We start from the raw sequence: 24,166 nt of genomic DNA, 5'->3' as shown, positions 1-24,166 counted from the left end.
ATAACGTCCTCAATTTATCCAACTTGGGTATAGGCCGCAAAAACATTTCTATTGAGAGGAAGGTCAAGGCCACGAAGAGTTCTGGGGTTAAAGTCTGGTTACCAATTACAATCCTCTCCCTCCGTCTTGACCAAAAAATACAAAAATTAGCTGGGCGTCGTGGCGCACGCCTGTAGTCCCCAGGCACTTGGGAGGCTGAGGCAGGAGAATCTCTTGAACCCGGCAGACAGATGTAGCAGTGAGCCAAGATCGCACCACTGCACTCCAGCCTGGGCAACAGAGCAAGACTCTCTCTCAAAAACAAAGCAATCCTCTCTCTCCTTTTGGGAACTGGGATGAGATGGGGGTCTGTAAGAGGGAGAGACCATCTAAACTGGGAGAAGTAGGGACCAGAGAGGACACAGGACATGAGACAAAACCGGGGTCATTATTCACGCCTGTTTCCCTGTTGCTAGGAGGAATAGAATAAAGACGCAAGTCACAGATCACCGCTAAACTGCAGGTGCTTTTGCTTCATTTGAACAGAAAGCGACATACAGGTTGATTTTTATCCTGAGTTTAAAGGGTCCAACATTCTGACACAGCTCTTTCTCTAATGGTTTTATTTAAATTTTATCTAAATGGCAACAGGAAATACAAAATGCCTGAGAATAAATCACAGAGGAAAAGAAAAAAACCCACAAGGGTGATAACCGTGCCAAGTAGAGTTGGAGGCGTCTGCAACAAGCCTCACTAAGCAATTGCAAGCTCCCAGGATGGTGGCAGCTTTAAACCTATTATTCCATTAGAAGCTAAACAGCTTGATGGGCAATTTTTAAATCCTGGAGTTATGGGAGGCTTTACTACCTAGCTAGAAAACTTTCGTTGTTAAGGGTCCTCATTGCCTTCTGCCATTTCAAATGTTCCAGCTACTCAGCGCATACACACACACACACACACACACACACACACACACACACACACACACACACACTTGATCCATTTAAATGATGGATAACCAATACCCAGCATTTCTTTGCTGCCACTGACAGAAAGAAGATGGACCAGCCTCCTTGGCTCTTGGCTTTCACAGCCTGGGCAGCCCGAGGCACCCAGAAGGATCCACAGTTTCCGCGAAGACATCCCCTAAGCAATTTAAGAGCCAAGAAATTTGCTCCGGTGGTAAGACGGTTCTCCATCACCTAGTGGCAAAGCTTGTATTCTCTCTCCTGCTGCTCTGAAAACAGAAATTTATTTTCTGTAATATCAAGATCGAAAGCAAAGGTTGAGTGAGCACCTCAGTCACTGTCAGACGAGCATCCTTTTTCTGCCTGACAATCATTTCCTCTGTCCAATACGTGCTTCAGGAGTCCTGACATCTTTTCCTGCAGCCAACATCTCCGTAGAGACCCTATCAGGGGAGAATCAGGGTCGCCAGCACTTTCTACCTGCTCCCCCATCTTGAATCTGATCCACACCAATGTGTAACAAGTATTCCAATGGCATCCCCTCAACTGTCCTCAGAACTCTACAAGGACTCTTCATGTGTTGAGTACAAACACCTGTGCTTGGTTTTAAAATCACTTGTGACGCAGCATTACTAGTGGGAATGTATGGTGGTGCCACCACTTTGGAAAACAGTTGTGTGTTTTTTTCAAAATGCTAAATACAGGCTGGGCGCAGTGGCTTACGCCTGCAATCCCAGCACTTTGGGAGGCCAAGGTAGGTGGATCACCTGAGGTCAGGAGTTGGAGACCAGCCTGGCCAACATAGTGAAACCCCGTCTCTACTAAAAATACAAAAATTAGCCGGGTGTGGTGGTGGGCACCTATAATCCCACTATTTGAGAGACTGAGGCAGCAGAATCACTGGAACCCAGGAGGCAGAGATTGCAGTGAGCCAAGATCCCGCCACTGCACTCCAGCCTGGGTGACAGAGCGACATGCTCTCAAAAACAAAAAAATGCTAAATATAGTAACCATATGACCCAGCAATTCCACTCCTAGGTATAAACCCAAGAAAAATGGAAACAGTCGTCCCCACAAAAAGTTGTGCGCAAATGTCCACAGCTGCATTATTCTTATGAGCTAAAATGTCCATCAACTGATGAATGGAAAAACAAAATATAGTATCTCCCGAAATACAGTATATAAAACAAAATATAGCATATTATATTGACCAATGGGATATTGGGCAATATAAAAGAATGAAGGTGTCAGCCAAGTTATGAGGTGAGTGAGCCTTGACTTGAAAGTGTTATGCCAAGTAAATGAAGGTAGTCACGAAAGACCAAGTCGTTATGCTATTTATGTGAAATGTACAGAAAAGTTGAATCTGTGGAACCTGAACGTAGACCCATGGTTGCTTAGGGAAGGGGGGACTTGGGGAGGAAATGGAGAGTGACTGTTAATATGGATAGGGCGTCTTCCTGGAGTAATGGGAATGTTACAGCACTAGATCATGCTGATGGGGCACAGATTTGTGGAGATACTAAATAACCACTAAACTGTACACTTTTAAATAGATGAATGATATGAGCTCTATAAAATATCTCAGTATTGCTGGGTGCAGTGTCTCACACCTGTAATCCCAGCACTTGAGGAGGCCGAGGTGGTGAGACCACTTGCTGCTTGAGGTCAGGAAATTGAGACCAGCCTGGCCAACACTGCGAAACCCCATCTCTACTAAAAATACAAAAATTAGCCTGGTGTGATGGCACGCACCTGTAATCCCAGCTACTCGGGAGGCTGAGGCAGGAGAATTATTTGAGCACAGGAGGCAGAGGTTGCAGTGAGCCAAGATTGTGTCACCGCACTCCAGCCTGGCGACAAAGCGAGACTTTGTCTCAACAACAACAACAACAACAAAAACCCTCAATACAGTTGTTAAGAAAAAAACACTTATGATAGACAATTCTATTCACAGCAAGAGGAAAGGCTACCCAACATGAAAAATTTCTAGCAAAATCCCTAAAATGCTCAATAAAACAATTTTAAAATATGTAAAATATATAGCTGATCTTGCAAGAATGAAAGGAAAACTCCTAGAGGTAAGTTAAAATCAGAGTTGAGTCTATGTCTGCTCTCAGAGGGATAGGCTGGGTTGCTGCAGTTTCAGAGCTCAAGTGTGCACAGGATATGAGATTTGGGGTTCTCTTGAGAAATATCATTGAAACGGAAATATCTGCAAAAGTTTAGGCCCCAGAAAGACTGGAATTTTGTTTGTTTGCTTGTTTGTTTGTTTTGTTTTGTTGCAAATCTAAGGAACAGCATAATGAGACGAACAAGAATATGGCCTCTGGGTGTGCTCAGAGTCGGGGTGAAAACATCCCAACCCAGGACTTGAGACTACACATGCGTTTGTCTGGATTTACAGTCTCCAGAGGTCAGAGAATTGCCATTGAAGATCACAAGCTCTTCAAAGAGTACTCAAGACAGTCATGGAAACACAGTCATAAAATCTAATTTTTAATATTTTATATGGAGGAAGGAGCCCATCTAGGCAAAAGTGTCTCAGCCCACAAAAGTCCATCTGCAGCCGTGGGTCCCTTGAGTTCAGCTTTTCATCTAGAAGTGACACATAAAGAAGGAAAGTAACAAGCTCTGAAGCATAGCTGATAACAGCACAAGGACTGACCCCAGGAACAACAGTAATGACAGTGACCATTTATTGGGTACCCACTGTGTGGTGGGCACTCAGCTAAATGTTTCACATTTATTCTACCATTGTTTCATCTAGCCTCCTGACCAGCTCAGGGGGAAGGTATTATTACAACCTGTTTCACAGATGAGGACACTAGCCGGGCACGGTGGCTCATGTCTGTAATCCCAGCACTTTGGGAGGCCGAGGCGGGTGGATCATGAGGTCAGCAGTTCAAGATCAGTCTGGCCAACATGGTGAAACCCCATCTCTACTAAAAATACAAAAATTAGCTGCGCATGGTGGCACGTGCCTGTAATGCCAGATACTCAGGAGGTTGAGGCAGGAGAATCACTTGAACTGGGACCTGGGAAGCAGAGGTTGCAGTGAGCTGAGATTGGGCCATTGCACTGCAGCCTGGGCTACAGAGCAAGTCTCCATCTCAAAAAAAAAATAAAAAAAAAATAAGGATACTGAGTCTGAGAACGTAGGAAAGTAGGAACTTTTTTTTTTAAGGGATGGCCTCACTCTGTCACCTTAGCTAGAGTGCAGTGGTGTGATCACGGCACACTCACTGCAGCTTTGAACTCCTGGGTTCAAGCAATCCTCCTGCCTCAGCCTCCCAAATACCTGGAATTGCAGGTGCATGACACCAATCTAGCTAATTATTTTAAAAAAATTTTGTAGAGTGGCCGGGCGCGGTGGCTCAAGCCTGTAGTCCCAGCACTTTGGGAGGCCGAGGTGGGTGGATCACGAGGTCGAGAGATCGAGACCATCCTGGTCAACATGGTGAAACCCCATCTCTACTAAAAATACAAAAAATTAGCTGGGCATGGTGGCACGTGCCTGTAATCCCAGCTACTCAGGAGGCTGAGGCAGGAGAATTGCCTGAACCCAGGAGGCGGAGGTTGCGGTGAGCCGAGATCGCGCCATTGCACTCCAGCCTGGGTAACAAGAGCGAAACTCCGTCTCAAAAAAAAAAAATTTTTGTAGAGATGGGAGTCTTGCTGTGTTGCCCAGGCTGGTCTTAGACTCGTGGCCTCAAGTGATCCTCCCACCCTGGCCTCCCAAAATGCTGGGATTACAGGTGTGAACCACCACACCTGGCTAAACAGATTTTCCCCTTCCCTTCCCCAGTACTTGCTAACTTCTCACAAGCCACACATTCCCCAAAGGGTCAAGGCAAAAAACTCTATCAGAATGGGACAGAATTCTTGACCTTTAACTTAACTTGGCAGCTCCCATAAAAAAACTTCTGATTCTTCCTCTGACTTCATCTGTGTGGTTTAGTTGGCTTGTCTTTTTCTTCACTTGATGATACAGCATTTCTTTTGTTCAGTCTAAATAGCTTCCAATCCAAGTCATTAAATTTCACCTTAGAGCTAAAATGCATTTCAGCTGTGTTTACCTAGCACACAGCCCTGGGCAGCCTTTCCAATGCACTCAGAGGGGCCAGAAGGAGAATTTTTTAAATAAAATGGTAAAGAAATTAAGACCAAGCACGCATGCATATCCACCAAGGAGACACAGGGAATGATGGTCCCAGTGAGATTTTCTTTCTCCTTCTGTGGCATCATTGCTCCCATGATGAAAGGCATTCATGTAACAGCCTCCAAAAAGATCATTCCTCACAGTGTGATGTGACGCCTGTGAATTATATATTTTGTGGTCCATGTGCTTCCATTTTCCACCCAATTCAATCTGCCACAAAGGTTTGACAAAGTAGAAAAAAAAATCCACAACAACAAAAAACACTGTGCTTATTTTGCAGGCCCCAGGAACTGTTCGCAAAAATAAAAAAAACTTCAACTCCACCAGCCAACCTCAAGTTGGTCTTCACTTAGCCAGGACAGGTTGACACTGAGCAAGTTGGGATGACTTCGTGTCCCCAGGAAACCTTTTCTGCAAGTGCCCCTTGCTCATTGTTCAGAAGCAGTTGCAACCTTTGCAGCCTGAAACTGAACTTGCAGGCAGAGAAGTCACAAAGTCAAAGGGGGAGAAGTGGCAGCAAAGGGAGAAAGTGGGAAGAGAATAAGGTGGCTTCTTGGCACCAGGCCTGCAAGAATTCATCATTCCCTTCTTTCCCTCCTGAGTTATTTTATTAGGTCAGTGCAAAACTGATAGCAGTTTTTGCCACTAAAAATAATGGCAAAGACTCAAATAACTTTTGCACCTAATAGCTGGCGACAGTAAAGCCAAGTGGCAGTATTAGGCATGAACCTGAAGATAAAAGGAGGAAGGACAGATTGAGATTCATCATCCTACTGCAGCTATGTCAGATATCCGTCATGCTTCTCTCCAGAGCTACTCTCCATCCTTTTTCTCCCAGTTGCATACTCCAGGAGAAAGACCTATAGGGATAGCTATAGGTTCATCTGCTTCCTGGCTTTAGGTTGGGATGAACCATTAGGAGGCAACTTAAGGACACTTCCTGACACATGGAAAGAGAGAGAGGTGTACTTATTTTCCCATCTCTTTCCCTACTGGGCTGGGGTTTGATAGAGACTACATTATCCTCGAATCCAGATACTATTAGGCATATCTCTCATAGGATTATAGCTATCCTTGCATTCCATTAACCACTTCCTCCTCTTGCCTCTGCAGACCTTATGGTGACAATTGCTTCCCCCTCTGTTGCTAGCCCTGGGGTCATTCACCAACCCTTGTCATTCCTTATTGGCTTCCCTTACCTCTTTACAATCTTTGTACATATTTTGGTGACCTCTCTTTAATTGCCCCTTCTGAGTGTGCCACCTGTCTCCTGCCAGAGAGGAAAGTCTTGATGCTATACCTGTATCCTCACAAATATGGCATCCTACTTGATATGGTTTGGCTATGTCCCCTCCGAAATCTCATTTTGAATTGTAGCTCCCATAATTCCCACATGTTGTGAGAGAGATCCCACGGGAGATACTTGAATCATGGAGGTGGTTTCTCCCATACTGTTCTTATGGCAGTGAATAAGTCTCACAAGAGTTGATTGTTTTATCAGGGGAAACCCCTTTCACTTGGTTCTCATTCGCTCTTGTCTGCCACCCTGTAAGACGTGCCTTTCGCCTTCTGCCATGATTGTGAGGCTTTCCCCGCCATGTGGAACTGTGAGTCCATTAAGCCTCTTTTTCTTTATAAATTACCCAGTCTTGAGAATGTCTTTATCAGCAGTGTGACAGGGGACTAATATACTACCTATCCCGATTGGAAGACTTCTCCTGTGGTTCTATGTTTAGTTGCCCTTCTTAATGGCAGAGATGTGGTCACCTCCAGTGCCTGACACATGGAGGTGTCAGGTAGATGGATGAATAGAGGGTAGATCTGGAGAACCAACTTGGGGCCATCTATTACAAACGGAATGTTTCACTTTAAGAAAGCAAATTAAAGATCCATAAGGAACACTTCTAATAGGAGAAGAGGTGCTGAATATATTAAATATTGTAGTCTATTTATAGTCACAAAGAGAATATCTACCAATGAATGTCACAGAAAAATCAAGCCTGAAAAGAGCCATTTGGTGTGGCAGTGAAAGGCACTGGTGACCTTTGAGACAGTGTCAGTGAAGTAAGTGTTTCTAGGGTGATAAGAAAATGAGTCAGGAGATACAGCTGTCACTCAGTGAGGATGCCCAGGCTGGAGCAAGTAGACATCTCATTATTAACAGTGCTTTTTAATTCAGCAAGAACCAACTAGAATGTACAATGTATGTAAATCTATTTCTAAAAGTAACAAATATTACAGTATACCTAGAAATAACTTTAACCAATAAAAAGATTGGTTAAAGTTACTAAATTTATGAATTTGAAAATTTTACTAAATGTAATAAAATAAGATATATATAAATGGCAGAGAAGAACACATCTTTGAGTTGGAAGTTTGAATGTTAGGAAATTGTTAGGAAATTCTTTCTTTCTTCCTTTTTTCATATTTTCCTTCCTTCCTTCTCTCTCTCTTTCTTTTTCTTTTCTTCCTTCTTTCCTCTATATTTCCTTCCTTTCTTCCCTCCTTCCTTCCCTCCCTTCCTCCCTCCCTTCCTTCCCTCCCTTCCTCCCTCCCTTCCTTCCTTCCTTGCCTTTTTTGTTTTAGTTGGCGTCTCACTCTGTAACCCAGGCTGGAGTGGAGTGGAGTGATCTTAGCTCACTGCAGCCTTGAACTACCGGGCTCAAAGGATCTTCCTTTTTCAGCCTCCTGAGTAACTAGGACTGTAGTCATGCACTACCATACAAGGCTAATTTTCTTAACTTTTGTAGAGATGAGGTCTACCTATGTTGCCCAAGCAGGTCTCAAACTCCTGGGCTCAAGTGATTCCCCTGTCTCAGCTTCCCTAAGTGCTGGGATTACAGGCATGAGCCACTGTACTCATTCACTGCCTTTTTAATGTACAGGTTTAATATAATTTCAAATGGGATCTTTTTTTTCTGTAACACAACAAAAGCTTCTTAAATTAACCCAGAAGAAAACACAGGTTAGAAAACTTAGAAAGTTTTTTAAAAGAAAAGAAGGAAAAGGGGTTGCTTTCTCGGATATTAAGCTGGAAAGTAAAGCAATAATCATTAAAGTAGCATGAAGACTGGGGAGAAATTTTAAATACAAGTTGGGAGGTGAGGCTGTAAAATATCTGTTTTCTCAGATAATCATCCAGTTTTCCAAACATAAATAAAAATAAGGTCCACTTTTGAAATTTTAGAAATTCCCTTCTGATGCAGGGAAGCCAATGACTAATTTTTGAACATCTCATGTGAGTGATGGAGCAGCTCCTTCTCACACAGAGCCCAGACATCCTCTGAGGGCCACACGGTTGACCACCACTCAGCAAGAGCACAGCACTCTGCCCACGTCTGGGGTCAAGTTCAGCGCAAGCTACGAAGGCTCGATGGTGGTGGCAAAACAAAAGAGCCGAGGTTGAAAATCGATGCTGAGCTGCCTTCCCACCTTCCTTCACACAAATGAGGACATGACTTTCTCCAGGGTCACAGTGGAAACTCATGGGTTTACAGACAACCAGCACTATTCTTTCAGAAATAAAGTGGTACGCACAATGGTGACACAAACTCAGGACAGATGGGGACCGCAGCAAAATGCAGTCTCATGCCTTGTCAACTCACAAAGCTGCTCGTCACCGCAGCCCCAGCCCAGCACGGAGAACCTCCCACCAGCCCCTACAAGCCAAAGAGCCAGGCGTGTCCTGTGGCCTGTCTTCCACTGGGCAGGTCTTTGTTTGGCAGTTTCTGCAAAGAAGCCAGAGCCTTCTGGCAGATGCGCATCTCAGGGGGATGCGACGTTATGCGAGAGCATCTGGAAGTCAACGAAACTTACAGACAATCCGGAAATTGCAGCCATAAGCTTAATAGTGAGCAACAGTCCCGATTTACTCCTGACCAACTTCAGTGTACTCCTGGCTGGTGGGGACCCACCTCTCAGAATCCAGTGTGATAATAAAAGTAAATATCTGAAAAATAGGGCTTGTCCTTCAGCTATAAACACACACTGACAAACTCCAATAATTAAGAAGGTGAAATAATGGAACAGGAAAGGACAGGCAAGATCAGTGGGACTCAAGAGCTTGTTAGGAAATATCGCCAAAAGAAGAGACAGTGCCATTTTGGCTACAATTATTAGTGATAATTATTTCAATTGACAAAGGCCTATTAGACACAAAGCACTATAATAAGCACTTTAATTATTACATGTATACAAAATTTACTCTAGATATATGTGTGCTGTGTATATATATATATTTAAATTCACATGTATATGTGTACATATATACACATGTCTATATATTTAATTCATATATGCATTAAATTAATATATATATGATATTTTAAAAATCATTACTCAAATGACTCTTGGTGTTAACTCATTTTTTTTTTTTTTTTGAGACAAGGTCTGACTCTGTCATCCAGGCTGGAGTGCAGTGGCGTGATCTCGGCTCACTGACACCTCCACCTCCTGGGATCAAATGATTCTCCTGCCTCAGCCTCCCAGGCAGTTGGGATTATACGCATTTGCCACCACACCCAGCTAATTGTGTGTGTGTATTTTTAGTAGAGACTGGGTAAGCCATGTTACTCAGGCTAGTGTCAAACTCCTGAGCTTAGGTGATCCGCTGACTTTAACCTCCCAAAGTGCTAGGATTACAGGCGTGAGCCACTGCACCAGGCCTCTTGGTGTTAACTCTTATTATCTCCCAGCCCTGTTCCCACTTCTCCATCTCTTCTGCCACCATCCAGATGCAAGCTCCAGCCACCGCTTGTTTGAGTTACTGCAGGCAAGTCCTAGCACCATCTTCAGAGTGAGCTTTCCAACATGCAGATCTGAATGCTGCTCGCTTGAAATTCCTTAGTGCCTTCCTGCCGCCTTTGGAAAATATTCCCAAAGTTTTCATGAAATATGCAAAGCTGCTCATTAGTGGAGTCCTTGCCTGGCCTCATTCTCTGCTGCATCTTTTGTTTTAGGTACCCCAATCTTCTTCTGATGCTTCTAAAGAGCTGATGCCCTTCAGGGCCACTGCCAGTCTTCCTGGAGACTCAACAGAACCGTGTAAATCCTTTCTGGACACTATCCAACCCAGAAAGTCAGAGGCTGGTGAAAATCTCGACCACAGCATTTCTGACAGCACAGTCTACGTGCCCTTGACTGCTCACTGCATGAGCAGTGGCCTCTTGTGAACAGGAAGGCATTTTTGTGTCTTACACATAGCAAACACCTCGTAAATATCATACATACGATTGAACAGCTGAATGACCAAAGTAAGTGAACAAGTGAATGAGTGCATTATAAACTGCACTGGCCAAATAAAGTACCATGTTCTAGTGTGGATACGGTAATCTCCCAGTAACATGTCAGAAGTTGGTAAGTGCTGTTTCATTAACTCATGTCAAATCATCATTGATTCCCTCGTTCATATTTCAGCATGATGATCTTGATATCTGTTGGTAACTGAATTATCATAACGATCTTGACATTTTCTCTCCTGCATTTTCAGCACTTCTCTGACATGATGTCCAAAGATTATTAATATCTTAAATAAAGTTGTAAGGATTCAACTGTATCGGTTGCTGCTTGGTGGAAGAGAATGGAGTAAAATGTTCTCTAAGTATAAGGACAATTAGAACACCTGTGGTCCAACTTAGAATCTTGGAAGAAAGGAGAGATCAGCTAGCCCCACACCCCATTTGGTGCAGAAATTCCAGAGACATGGCCACCCAGTTTGTACTGTATTCTCCAGGGACAAAGAGTCCACCCCCTTGTGATACACTGCATTCCTGGTTTACAGTTTAAATAAATAAAATTTCAAAAATGCATCCCTTTGTTTCTTTACCCAATGATCTTATTTTTTTCTTCTACATCAATCATGCAGACAATTGCACTTTCATGTAGTTTTCAAATATTGCAATACATGATTCAAGACATATCATTATCATGTAATTTTCAAATATTCCAAGACATTATCGAGAAATATCATTAACCTGTCCTTTTATCTTTTTTCCTGGCTAAACACACCCACTCCTTCAGCCACCTTAATATGACCATGTTTTCATACTTTCCACAGTGTCTCAGTCAGCTAGGGGTGCTGTAACAAAATGCCATAGACGGAGAGGCTTAAACATCAGACCTGTATGTCTCATAGTTCTAGGGGCTGGGAAGTCCAAGATCAAGGTGACAGAGGATTTGTTTCTTCGTGAGGACTCTCTTCCTGGCTTTGCAGAGGGCCTCCTTCTTGCTGCATCCTCACATGACAGAGAGAGGGAGAGCTCATGTCTCTTCCTCTCCTCTAAGGGCTCTGATCCCATTATAAGAGTTTTGCCTTCATGACCTCAAATAAAACTGATTACTTCCCAAAGGCCTCATCTCCAAATACCATCACATTGAGGCTTAGGGCTTCAAAATATGAATTTCAGAGTGGACACAACTTGGTTTATAACACATAGTGATCACTGTAAAATTTTGTCCTAGAAGACAGAACAGGGACTAACAGGTTTCTAGATTCATGCTTCCCTCAGAGCCTCACATACTGGAGGTAACTTTTTGCCCATTAACCGAACTGTTCATGTAGCATTTGTAGTTCCAAGAGATATGAATTATTGTTGGACGCTTGAAGTGCCTTTGGAGCAAACTGTCCATAAATTTTCAAACTGCAGTTTTATTCAAAATGACATGTCTTATATATATTATGAACTTTATACTTCCTGGAATCGCTTTACAAAGGTTATTTAATTTGATCCTCAAAATAGTTTTATCAACAGTCAGCAGATAAGAAAGTTGAGGCCAGACATGGTGGTTTACACCTGTAATCCTAGCAATTTGGGAGGCAGAGGCAGGAGGATTGCTTGAGGCTAGAAGTTTGAGACCAGCCTGGGCAACATAATGAGACCTGTCTCTACAAAAATAACTAAAGAAAATTAACCAGCCATGATGGCACACACCTGTAGTCCCAGCTACTCTTAGGAGACTGCCACGAGAGAACTGCTTGAGCCCAGGAGGTTGAGGCAGCAGGAAGCCATGATTATGCCAATGCACTCCAGCCTGGGTGTCAAAGTAAAGCTCTGTCTCACACACACAAAAAGATGAGGAAGGAAGGAAGGGAGAGGCGGGGGCTGGGTGTGGCGGCTCATGCATGTAACTCTAGCATTTTTGGAGGCTGAGGTGAGCAGATCGCTTGAAGTCAGGAGTTCAAGACCAGCCTGGCCAATATGGTGAAACCCCATCTCTACTAAAAATATAAAAATTAACCAGGTGTGATGGTTCACACCTGTAATCCCAGCTACACAAGAGGCTGAGGTGGGAGAATTGCTTGGACCCGGGAGCTGGAGGTGGCAGTGAACTGAGACTGCACCACTGCATTCCAACCTGGGTGACAGAGCAAGACACCCAGGCTGGAATGCGGCGGTGTCTCAGAAAAAGAAAGGAAGGAAAGAAGGAAGGGAAGGAGGGAGGGAAACTGAAGCTCAGAGACAATGAAGAGTGTTCCTAAGTGTCAGATCTAGAACTGGGGTCTCTGTATTTCAGGCCCCCAAGCATGCCTTAAGGCAATGCTCTCTCAGATATCATGCCACTGTGATGGAGAGGATCGTAAAGGCCTGACTCTCGCTCTCAGCACCAAACAAGCGTTGCCACAAACACCCCTCTGTGTGAGGAGGCCACAAACACTCCCGTGTCTAAGGGGGCCACAAACACCCCCCCACTGTGTAAGGGGGCCACAAACACCCCCCCCCGTGTGAGGAGGCCACAAACACCCCCCTGTGTGAGGGGGGCATAAACACCCCCCTATGTAAGGGGGCTGTAAACACATATGTCTGTCTTGAATGGGCTCTGGCTGTTGATATGCCCAAGAGTGTCTGTGCAAAGAATATTTCTAACAAAATAAAGAAGAGTTTCGGAACCTTCAGAACTTTCTCAGAGCAGATGGATGAAAGGTTAATTGTGTTACTTAGCCTCCTAGCACTTACAAAGCTGCGCAAGAGGAAAAAGCTGATCTAGGAGCAGGTAAGAAATATGCTGAAGCGAAGAAGCCCTCTCCCTGCCGAGACCTAAGAAATTTGTCAGCATCAAATGTGTGCTTGACCCCGTAAAACCAGGCCATGTGCTGCATCTGCTGGGCACCTCTCAGTTTCAACAACTTTTGGAGAAAATTCTCTTTTCCTTTATGCTCCAAGCACTCCTTCTAGAATTTTTATTCCTAATCAGAGGGGCTAAAGAGGAGGGACAGAGTGGGATACTAATCTTCATCGATTCTGCCAAAAGCATGTATATTTCTGATATCACATGGGTATATCCCCAGTGATTAGAAATTTTGAGTGACAACAACTCTGGTCATATCACAGAAGGTATATTATGAAATCAGATGGATAAGGAAGAGGAAGGCAGAACAAAAATGGATCACCCTAATACAATGTTGCTACATTCCTCCCCTCCTCAAAATCATCAGTAATACACATCCCACTACCACCACCATCATCTCTAATTAATTTATAGAATCTGAAAGAATAAAACATCTGTTCTAAAAGAGATATTCAGAAGCACTATCAATTTTAAACACACATCCAATTCTTCATAAAAAGACCCTCTTGACAAGATCTCATTTACTTGGATGTAAATTTCTTCCTTTAAGAACTTATCTGAGGATGGTCCGGGCGGCTCACTCCGGTAATCCCAGTGCTTTGGGAGGTCAAGGAGGGAGGGTTGCCTGAGCCCAGGAGTTCAAGACCAGCGTGGGCAACATAGCAAGACTCCATCTCTACAATTGTTTATTTTTGTTTGTTTTCTTTTTCAAAATTAGCTGGGCACAGCAGCACATAGCTGTATTTCCAGCTACTTGGGAGGCTGTGGCAGGAGGATCGCTTGAGCCCAGGAGGTTGAGGCTGAAGTGAGCTATGATCGTGCCACTGCACTCCAGCTGGGTGATAGAGGAAAACACTATCTCAATTTTTAAAAAATATCTGAGGTTGCACATTATTATTTTTGTTGAGCAAATACATACTGTCTGCCCTCTTCCCATGCATACTCTTCATCTTCACACCACTCATGTTGGACTTGATCATTCACTGAGCTAAGTGTACTTCCCCACCCCACTGACTTGGTCATGAGACTGGCGTTAGTCAACAAAATACTAGGGATGTCTCATCAGAGACTTGAAATGAGCTTGCATTGCTGCTTCTAGACTCTTCATCCTGACATCATCATGACAATATGCTTTGGGATGCCCAATGATCCAAAAAGCATGAGAGACACATGAAACAGTCAGATCCGATCCATGGCTTAGAACCAAGCCCTGCTATACTCAACCCAGAGTAGCCAAGCCTTAGCTTACCCAAAGATATGTAAAAGTAAGAAAGGATTTAAGAATCACTCACTTACACATTTATGGCCTGAGTAACGAAGGATGTTGAATGTTGGTGCTGATGATGGAGATAGAGAAGGGGAAATGAAGAATTGGGTTATGAAGGGATGTAACACAAAATGAAGAGTTTGGTTGGGACACACAAAACTGGAGGTGCCTATTAGAGATCCAAATGAAGCTGGAAAGTACACGAGAGTTCGGGAAAGAAGTCAGAATTGGAGACCTAAAACTGGGATTCACCGGTGTCTAAATGGAGTTTAAAGACAAGTTCCTTGAGGAGAACACTTGGGCAGTGGAAATACACAAAGAGAAAGGGGTCTGAATATGGAGCCCTGGACATACCAACTGGTGGGAGTCAGAAAGAGAAATAAGCAAAGAAAACACAAGAATGCAGAAGGAGACCCTGGAAACGTAGACACCAAGAACGGAGCTTTGCATTCGATAAAGCCAGTGCATTGGTGATGGTCACAGCACCAATTTCGGCAAACCAAAACCTGGGTAGATTCAAGAGAGAATGAGAGGCAAAGAACAGAAGGCAGCAGAAAGAGGCAATTTTCCCAAAACGTCTGCTGTAAGAGGGCAGATGAACATGGATCTGCTTCAATTCTAGTGATCATGCTAGAAAAACAATTACCATGGCAGAAAAAAATAAGAAAGAAAAAAACAAAAATAGCTCAGCAAGCTGCGGATGTGGTTCAGACATTAGCATAACACCGAGGAACACTGAAACATACATCCCTGGGCCTACTTTGTCCTGGTCAGCCCTGGGGAGCCCGATGACCCTGGACAGATCCCTTCCACAAAACACTCATACACATATAACGGGGATGCCGACTTAAGACCCCTGGAGCTCTTGGGATCCATACTCCTCTCTGCAACTCCATACTGAATTTATTATTCTTGGGAGGAGACGATCTGGGAGCCTTTAGGGGTTTCACGAATTACAGAACTTGAGCATTCTAAGAGGTCCCAAGGTTGAAATGCTGGTTTCTGTCTTCAAAGAGCTACAAGGAATGGATATGGGATGCCTCAGTTGCTCTTCTTTCTGGTGACAGACGGACTATAAATAAGAATGTGGAATCACATGACTGTGTCTCCAGCATCAGTAGATTTCCAAAGGCCTTCATTATCTAGGTTCCCTGATTACCTGTGACCCATGCAGATGAAAAAATGTGAGGTCCCACTGCCTGATTGAAAATTCAAAGGCTGGGAATAGTGGCTTACGCCTTTAATCCCAGCACCTTGGGAGGCCAATGTGGGAAGATGACATGAGGTCAAGAGTTTGAGACAGTCTGGGCAACATGTTGAGACCCCATCTTAACAAAGAATACAAAAAGACTAGTCCATGGTCCTAGCTACCCGGGAGGCTGAGGTGGGAGGATCAATTGAGCCTGGGAGGACAAGGCTGCAGTGAGCTGTGATTGCACCATTGCACTCCAGCCTGGGCCACAGAGTGAGACCCTGCTCCCCCAAAAATAGTGAATAATAAAAACTCAAGGCACTACAGCATCACAGAAAACCAGAAGAAAGAAAGGAAGGGGCCAAATTCTTCTTCATCTAAATGGACCCAGATATATAAATATAAAGACACTAACTTAGGATATACCCAACGGATGTACAAGTGTTAAAATCCAACTTCTTGGTGAATCAATAAATTCAAAAGATCCAAAATAATTCCCCAAATAAATATGAAGTGACCAAATACACAGAAACGCAGACTGTCAGGTCATCCAAGGTCACTCCAGCCCTCCACCTTGTGGCCAGTTCAGAATCCAGCTTTAGAATAAACACCTGCAGAGGACCACACTCACCCAGGACCCCCCAGAGCAACTTGCCCCATTGGGCTCACGTCTGAAGCTAGCATCTTTATACTGCTATATCTGGGTCCTGGCCTCAAACAATCTTCCCGCCTTGGCCTCCAAAAGCACGGGGATTACAGGCATGAGCCACCACGCCCAGCCTCTGATTCTAAGCAGGCATTATTCTTTAAGTAGAGCTAACATTTGCATAATCTGACACCTTCTAGACAGTGGTCCCCATTCTTCCTGTGAACATCCCACACCCCGACAAAGCTCATTTCCTAAGAGCTCGGTATCACGGTGATTCTCAGAGCACAAGGCATCATCTAACCAGGCAGATTTCTCAATCTTCACTATTCCATCACTCACCTGCGCTGCCTCTAGCTGTTCCATGTGACTTTAGCTTCTTCCCTTGTTAGAGTTCTCAGATGAGAAAAAGAAACAGGCACACTGGAGGTAAATATTCCATGGAGAATCATACGGCCCTGACTCTCACCATGATTAACAGATCTGCCCAGCTCAACCTGGAGGCTGCAGGTATATGCAGGTGAACAAGAGAAACAGTTGAGATATTTCACTCAAGGGAGATGGACATGAACACACACCTTTCCACGTGCCAGTTTGCCAGTTATCCTTCACCTCCCTCTGAGAAAGTGATCCTGATGGTCAGAGTCTATGAAGAATATAGATGCTATGTTTCACAGCCCTCTGCATCTGCCCTTGAGGCTGCACTTAACATTTTGCCTCAGGGTTCTAGTCTCACACTTGATCATATAGCATTAACCTCAGTGATTGCACGTTTGCTCTCTCTTCCCATCTGTGTTAAACTCTCAAGAGTCTCTGTTTCTTATCCTATAAAGGAGGAATAATGACCACAAGCCCATATAATGGAAAGCACACCAAGAGGACAGCACAGTACTTGGCAAATGGTAGGGGATCCAGTTTTAAGGGCTCTCTTGTACATTGCTGATAGGAATGTAAAATGATGCAGCAGTTTCAGAAAACAGTCTGGTACTTCCTCCAAAGGTAAACCATGGAATTCCCACATAATGCAACAATTCCGCTCCTAGGTATGAATCCAAGAGCAATGAAAACATCTGTCCACACAAAAACTTGTACACAAATGATTCACAGCAGCCTTATCCATCACAGCCAAAAAGTCAAAACAACCCACACATCCATCAACTGTTGAACAGATAAACAAAATGTGGTGTATCCATACAAGGGAATATGAGTTGAGAAGTACTGATGGATGCTACATCATGGATGAACTTTGAAGTCATCCTACTAAGTGAATAAAGGCAGGAAAAAAAGCCAAATAGACTGTATGCTTCCATATGTATGAAGTGTCCAGAATAGGTAACTCCAGAGACAAATAATAGATTAGTGATTGCCAAAGGCAGGGTGCATTGAGGAGTGACTGCCAATGGGTACAATTTTTCTTGGGTGATAAAAATATTCTAGAATTAGACACTGGTGAACTGTCGACTTTTTTAGAGTGAATTTTAATGTTGTTGTTTGAGACAGGGTGTCATCACTCTGCCACTTGGAGTGAGTACTGGAGTGCAGTGTCTGTGCAATCGTGGCTCAGTACAGTCTTGAACTCCAGGCTCGAGTGATCCTCCCACCTCAGCCTCCAGGAAAACGGGACTTACAGGCATGTGCCACCACACCTAGCTAATATTTGTTTTTAATTTCATGTAGAGATAGGTGTCTCACTATGTTGCCTAGGCTGGTTGCAAACTCCTGGCTTCAAGTGATCCTTCTGCTTTGGCACCCCAAAGTAGGGTGAATTTAAGGCAGGCATATCACGGGGTCAGGAAATTAAGACCATCCTGTCTAACATGGTGAAACCCCAACTCTATTGAAAACACAAAAATTCAGCCGGGCATGGTGGCACACACCTGGGAGTCCCAGCTACTCAGGAGGCTGAGGAAGGAGAATCACTTGAATCTGGGAGGCAGAAGTTGCAGTGAGCCAAGATAGCATCACTGCGCTCTAGCCTGGGTAACAGCGAGACTCTATCTCAAAAAAAAGACAAGACAAGAAAAAGAACATGAAGCAAAAATATCTAAAGCGCTCTTTCTAGACTTTCTTGTTTCCCCTTCAAATTATATGACCATCATGCTTGGAGTGGCCTTTTGGGGTCCTCTGACTAGCGCTGAGAGGCCTGAAACTCTTGCTCTGTTGAGTCGTGATCCCGTTCTAACTCTCTCTCTTTCTTCCTCATTTATCTAAAAGTTTATTCTCCTTTTCTTTTTTTTTTTTTTTTTTGGTGCGGGCGGTGGGGGGTTGCTGCACAGTTCTCCAAATGTTGTATTTCTCTTGCCTAATTCGGTGACTATTGCCTAATAAATTAGAAGCAGTTTTGTGTCATGGACACACACACAATATTCTGGTTTGGGGGAGGAATTAACTACTATAACTTCCACCCCATTGTCTGCAGAGCAATAAATTACACATAAAAAATATATTCAGTTATGTTTGAGTTTTGTAAAGATAGAACAATTCACTGCTCTCTACAAGGAAGAAGGGTAACATTCGCCTCCGTCCCTTGGCTAGAATGGCTAATGGTGGGTCTAAATGAAATAATCTTTTTCAAAATCCATTAGGAGGAAGTTCTTTTTTTCCCAAAGTAGACAACCTAGTGAGCCCCTCATGAATTTTCCTGACATCTCACATGACAGAAACATCCCCTTTAATCCCTTCCCAAGGCTAACAAGAGCAGCGGCTCAACCCTTCACATTTAATTTCCTTTTAAAGCCAGGTTTCTGAGGGGGCTCTGCAGCCTCCGAAATAGTGACTCTGGAAGGACTCCAGTGAGCAATAACTGCCTCAAACCCAATATGTAATCATTGTTATGCAGATTGCCTTCACAGAGAGAAACTCAGAGAACCTCTGAGTCAATCAATACACACCCTGTCCCCAGTCTACCTCCCTCTTTTCCCTAATGAGCTCTTACCGAGCTATGGCTCACTGTTTTTTAAGGTTGAAAAGTCTCCTTTACAGGATATTCACCTGATAGATGGAAGATTTGTTTTTCCACAGAGCTTCTTTCATGCTAAATAATTATTCTTTCCTAAAGAGAAGCAAGCACTGTTTGTTTCCCATGTGTCTTCGTTGCAGCGGACAGCTGGCCCACTGCAGGAGAAACCTTTGCTCCCCAACTATTACTCTTTTTCATTTTCACTTTCAAATTGCAATTTACTGAAAGAGTGTCATTGCCAACACTCAGATACCCGGAAGGAAAAAGTATGAAGATGCAGCCTCGCCTTCCTAGAATTTAAGATCTAGACAGGGAGTGGAGACAGAACCATTTTGCTGAGGTGGTAGAAATAAAGACTGCTGAGAATAATTTTTGCAATGATTCAGAGAATTGAAAGGTCAATAGAGGCTTAGAATAAAATATTTATATTCATAATATTCACAGATGATCCTAGTTCAACAAGTGGAAAAATACTTGTGTTTCTCTATAGGGTGAACTCTGGGTTGGGCTATGCTTTTTTAGAGATACAGGGTCTCGCTCTGTTGCCCAGGCTAGAGTGCAGTGGCATAATCATAACTCACTACAGCCTCAACCTCCTGGTCTCAAGTGATCTCCTGCCTCAGCCTTCCAAGTAGCTGGAACTACAGGTACACATCACAGTGCTCAGCTAATTTTCTTATTATTTTAGCAATGGGGCCTTGCTATGTTGCCCAGGCTGGTCTTGAACTCCTGGCTTCAACTTATCCTCCTGCTTCAGCCTCCCAAAATGCTGGCCCTGAGTCTTCTTAATAGCACTTACAGGCTGTTATGGGCTGAATTTTGTCCCATCAAAATACCTATGTTGAATTCCTAACTCCCTGTGCCTCAGAATGTAAACATACTGGAGATAAGATCTTTAAAGAGGTGACTATGTTAAAATGAGGCTCATTAAGTGGCCCCTTACAAGAGAAAGAGTCACCAGGGATGTATGCACACAGAGCAAGGACTGTATGAACAGGGAGTGAGAGGGTCAGTAACTGCAAACCCAGGAGCATGATCTCAGGAGAAACTAACCCTGCCAGTACCTTCATCTCAGATTTCCAGCCTTTAGATCCGCGAGAAAACTTTCTGCTATTTAAACCACACAGTCTTTTGTTATGGCACTCAGAATACACTACTCCACAATCACAGTTAATTGTACTGAATTTTCAAGAGTTTTTCAGTTGTGGTGACATCAGGGCAGAAATTAACATCAAGGTTTTGATGCAAGTAGATAGGATGACAGGAGCTGGTGGAAGCGATGCAGGGCAGGTGAGCCCCAAAACTGGGGCTTGGCCTGGGAGGGTTATTGGCTTTGCCCAGGGAAGAAAGTCAGGGATGAGCTGGTGCTGCTGCAACTTTTACTGAGGCGGCAGTGCACAGCAAAGCAGAGGTCCTGCTCCAGGCAGCGCAGGGCTCACCCCAGGCAGTTGGCCCAGAAGTGCAGCTCAGAGGACATTCTACAGTCATACTTACACCCACTTTTTAATTCCATGCAAATTAAGGCATAGGTTATTCAGAAATTGCCAGAAAAGAGGAGGTCACTTCAGGGTGCTGCCTCAGCCAGGGGCAGTAACCGCCTGGTGTTGCTATGGCAACGGTAAACCGTCATGGCGCTCATGGTCACGTCTTATGGAGAAGCGGTTTTGGTGCCTCTTCCCTGCTTCAGCCAGTCTTCAATCTGATCCAGAGTCAAATTCTACCTTCTACCTCAGAAGCAGACGGAGGGACAGCTAGTGTGGAAAGATGAGCAATATGCCAGACTAATAATGTTCCTTGCATCTCAGCAATCACCAAAGTCCTTAGCTGTAGCTTCTCCCACACAGGGACTGCTGAGCAACTGCACGGCGAGCTCATCCACATCCCTAACAAGTGAATACTCATGGGCCTTCTCCAGCCTGTCTCCGCTTACAAGAAATCACGGGAAGGCTCTCCCACTGCGTCCATGCCAGCACTCTGCACTAAGACGCTGCCCTACCCTGGACTGAGCTCTCGACCGCCTTGCCTCTCAGTTTCCTTGTCTATAAAATGCAGATGTTTTTACATCTCAGCTCAACCTGTGCTCTGGAGAAGAGAGAAGCACGAACTAGGATCCCCCTCAGCTTTTTGATTTTTTTTAAAAATGTGACTCATGACTTAGTTTTTAAAAAAAAAAATATTGGTCGAGGATGGTGGCTCACACCTATAATCCCAGCACTTTGGGAGGCCAAGGCGGGCGGATCACCTGAGGCTGGGAGTTCGAGACCAGCCTGACCAACATGGAGAAACCCCATATGTACTAAAAATTCAAAATTAGCTGGGTGTGGTGGCACATGCCTGTAATCCCAGCAACTCAGGAGGCTGAGGCAGGAGAATTGCTTGAACCCGGGAGGCAGAGGTTACACTGAGCCAAGATCGCACCACTGCACTCCAGCCTGGGTAACAAGAGCAAAACTCCGTCTCAAAAAACAAAATAATAAATTAAAAAAAAATAATAAATTCTTCCTGAATTTGGGCACCACCACGACCCATTAATTTATTTTTTATCTTTTATAGAGATGAGGGTCTTGCAATAACAGCATCCTGAGCTCACTTCTTACCCTTAGGCTCTCTCCAAATACAAGATGCTTCCCCATTTGATTGAATCAACCCTGAGCCTCATTCCGGGCTGGCTTAACCAGAAGGCCTGAGCCAAATGAGTCGGCTTGCCAAGTCTAGAGCATGCTATTCCTCCCTGACCTACACCGCACACTTTGGGAACCACGCACTCTCATCAGGCCCTTCGTTAGGAGAGAAAGTGGTTCCTCATTCCCAACCTCGCCAAGGGAGAAAACATACAGTTAAACCAGTCAAATACCAAGCCCAGACTCCAGATATTGTCAAGGAGCTTCTCCTTCCAGCTTCCTGCAGCTCAGGTTATAAATAAAGTCAGTGGAAAGAAAAATAATATCCATGGAGACATGCCGAAATGAAATACAGAGCAGCCATTCCTCTTCAGATTTGAAAGTTATTTTGGGAATAAATCTCATCAGCGGCTAGCCGCTCACTGGTGTTACCTCCTGCAAAGCAGGATTTACTAGACTGGTGTTGTGACAGAGGACTACCATGGTAGTCACTCCCAGCTGTCTTCCTGAGAGCCCTTCCTCCTCTTCTCCCACTCTCTTCTATATCAGCAGAACATCACATGGCATTCCATCCAGCCCAGAATGAATGATGGCTGCCCAGAGCCTCTTCTCCTGCCCTCTTGCTGCTAGATGTACCTGGGTGACACTGGTAGGACCACAGAAAGGGAAGTCTTCTGGAAAGATTGATCTTCACTGAAAAAAAGGACTGCCCTGGCTGGACACGGTAGCTCATGCCTATAAGCCCAGCACTTTGGAAGGCCGACCAAGGTGAGCAGATCATGAGATCAAGACTTCAAGACCACCCTGTCCAACATGGTGAAACCCTGTCTCTACTAAAAATGCAAAAAAATTAGCCAGGCATGGTGGCATGCCCTTGTAATCCCAGCTACTCAGGAGGCTGAGGCAGGGGTATTGCTTGAATCAGGGAGGTGGAGGTTGCAGTGAGCTGAGATCACACCACTGCACTCCAGCCTGGGTAACATAGCAAGACACCATATCAAAAAAAAAAAAGGACTCCCTTTTCTATCTACCCTGCTTGGGATGCTGAGGTTAGGACACAATGTTTGGATTAGCTATGAAGGAAAGGGTACAATGAATTAGAAAGTGAAACATACATGTAGCACAGTTGAACTGCTTGAAGAAGTCTGGGATCCCAGGCCACTAGAATCCTTAGGTAAATACTAGCTTGGTGCAAAAGTAATTGTAGTTTTTGCCATTACTTTCAATGCAAAAAACAATTGCTTTTGCACCAACCTAATACTAAATGTCTTCATGATCTCAGACACTGCTAAGTGTTCTTCTATTTGCAAACAGATGCAAATAGGCACATGGAATGTGAAGTTTTTATTTACAAAGACAATGCCATTGAACACATAGTGATACGATTTAGGGAATACTTTATGACAAGATAAGGGAAATTTCTTTAGGGTCTCAGCCCCTGGAAGAGTTGTTCTGCTTCTGATTCATTTTACCCCAGAGACATTGTGAAAACCACATGTATGATAAATGTATTCGTCTGTTTTCATGCTGCTGATAAAGACATATTTGAGACTGGGCAATTTACAAAAAAGAGAGGTGTAATGGACTCACAATTCCACATGACAGGCAAGGCCTTGCAATCATGGTGGAAGGCAAGGAGGAGCAAGTCACATCTTACGTGGACGTGTAAGGCAAGGAGGAGCAAGTCAGGACTTATGTGGATGGCAGGAGGCAAAGAGAGAGCTTGTGCAGGGAATCTCCCCCATATAGAACCATCAGATCTCGTGAGACTTATTCAGTATCATGAGAAGAGCACAGGAAAGACCCATCCACATGATTCAATTACCTCCCACCGGGTCACTCCCACAACATGTGGGAATTCAAGATGAGATTTGGGTAGGGACACAGCCAAACCATATCAAAATATTTCTCTCTTAGTGTTGGCTGGTAGAAAGCACAAGTCCAAGTTTAGAAAAAAGTATTCCAAACATTTCCAGCAAATGTGCTGAACATCATAGCATGTGGAATTTGTATTTACATGACCCCAGCTTCATCCCCAGTCTCCCTCTACCATTTATCATGGGAATTCCTTAACATAACTCTTATTATCATAATATAACATTCTATATTCATAGGAATATTCCTCTAGTATGTAATTTGTATATGATCTCAAATAATTTTGAAATTAATAAATAAGTAAATATATATAAAAGGACACCTTGGGGGACACTTTTGGGGGGAATGACAAGATGAAGTTCTAGACAAAAATTCTATGAAGCCAGATGAAGGCATAGTTTTCTCTTCTTTGTCTTGGCAGGAAGTATCCATG

The 24,166-nt window shown here is 44.0% G+C and overlaps 1 protein-coding gene across 2 annotated transcripts in view; it reads right to left on the bottom strand.

The window, feature by feature from the left end:
• The window catches only part of GALNT17 (polypeptide N-acetylgalactosaminyltransferase 17), a 531,829-nt gene that overhangs the window by 351,287 nt on the left and 156,376 nt on the right, over nucleotides 1–24,166 (bottom strand). The gene's annotated exons all lie outside the window — the stretch shown is intronic.

This window comes from Saimiri boliviensis, chromosome 20 (genome assembly GCF_048565385.1).
Source record: "Saimiri boliviensis isolate mSaiBol1 chromosome 20, mSaiBol1.pri, whole genome shotgun sequence".
Classification (NCBI taxonomy): domain Eukaryota; kingdom Metazoa; phylum Chordata; class Mammalia; order Primates; family Cebidae; genus Saimiri; species Saimiri boliviensis.
The sequence above is the reverse complement of the archived record's forward strand: the minus strand, read 5'-3'. Positions and strand labels throughout refer to the sequence as shown.